Source organism: Phocoena phocoena, chromosome 3 (assembly GCF_963924675.1).
Source record: "Phocoena phocoena chromosome 3, mPhoPho1.1, whole genome shotgun sequence".
Taxonomy (NCBI): domain Eukaryota; kingdom Metazoa; phylum Chordata; class Mammalia; order Artiodactyla; family Phocoenidae; genus Phocoena; species Phocoena phocoena.
Window position 1 is genome coordinate 90,562,029 of NC_089221.1, and position 1,610 is coordinate 90,563,638.

General features: G+C 46.3%; 1 pseudogene; it reads left to right on the forward strand.

Annotated features, from left to right (window-relative positions):
- The first annotated feature begins 784 nt into the window (after positions 1-784).
- On the forward strand, positions 785-1,243 carry LOC136121415 (transcription initiation factor TFIID subunit 12 pseudogene; annotated as a pseudogene).
- Positions 1,244-1,610: the final 367 nt, after the last annotated feature.

Sequence of the window (1,610 nt, forward strand, 5' to 3'; positions counted from 1 at the left end):
GAATATAAAATCTTAATGTTTTCATTTTTGAACTCTAAACCAAAGTCAGACCTTGGAATACTCTTTATTTTTCTTTTTAATAGGCAATGTGAAGATGTGGTAACACAAATTCAAATGGCACAGCAGGAAATATATTGAAAAATTATTCTCCCTTCCAACCCTGCCCACCAGCACTCCAGTTCCCCTTCCCTGAGGCTAGCTCTGATGGCAATTTCTTGTGGATCCTTCCAGAGATGATATTCTCTGCATATCGATGTGTGTGTGTGTGTTGATGTATTTATGCATGGGCACCTTCACAGAGCTCTGACTTCCTTCTTTTAACATGAATAGTTGCTTCCTATTCACACTCTCCTGCTCCTTGCTTTTCTTCACTTAAAAAGATGTCTTGGGTTTCCCTGGTGGCGCAGTAGTTGAGAGTCCTCCTACCGATGCAGGGGACATGGGTTCGTGCCCCGGTCCGGGAAGATCCCACATGCTGCGGAGCGGCTGGGCCCGTGAGCCACGGCCGCTGAGCCTGCGCGTCCGGAGCCTGTGCTCCACAACGGGAGAGACCACAACAGTGAGAGGCCCGCGTACTGCAAGAGAAAAAAAAAAAAAAAAAAAATGTCTTACTTGGGGAGGGCCGAGCAGTCGGACTGGCCGCTGAGATGAGCGCTTCACTGGGGCAGTCTCTGCATACCATGGGGAGATAGATGCTGCTGCCTTTGGACTTGGTCCTCATAGCTCCAAAACGAAACAAGATCTCGATAAGCTCTATGAGCTGAAGTCCAAAGGGCATTAGATTATGAACCAGTTTGGCCCCTCAGCCCCAGTCAACCTGTCCAGTTTCTCATCATTAAAACCGGAACCAGCTAGCACCCCTCCACAAGGCTCCATGGCCAGTAGCCCTACAGTGGTAAATATCCCAGGCGCTACTGGGACGGTAGAGTGTCTCAGTCCTGAAAACAATCAGGTATTGACCAAGGAGAAGTTACAAGACTTAGTAAGAGAAGTGGATTCTGATGAGCAATTGGATGAAGATGTGGAGGAGATGCTACTGCAGATTGCTGATAATTTTATCGAGAGCGTGGTGACAGCAGCCTGCCAGCTTGCTCGGCATCGCAAGTCCAGCACCCTGGAGGTGAAAGATGTCCAGCTGCATCTAGAACACCAGTGGAACATGTGGATCCCAGGGTTTGGCTCTGAAGAAATCCGACCCTACAAAAAAGCTTGCACCACAGAAGCTCACAGAGAATGGCATTGATCTGGAAAACAACGAAGAAATAACACACGGAAAGGTCAGGGAATGGACAACAACGTATTTGGAGATACTTGAGCTGAGACCTCAGTTATCTCATCCTTGGATTTTTTTTTTAATGCTTTACAGAGAAGCATATATATATATATATATATTTTTTTTTTTTTTTAACATCTTTATTGGGGTATAATTGCTTTACAATGGTGTGTTAGTTTCTGCTTTATAACAAAGTGAATCAGTTATACATATACATATGTTCCCATATCTCTTCCCTCTTGCATCTTCCTCCCTCCACCCTCCCTATCCCACCCCTCCAGGCAGTCACAAAGCACCGAGCTGATCTCCCTGTGCTATGCGGCTACTTCCCACTAGC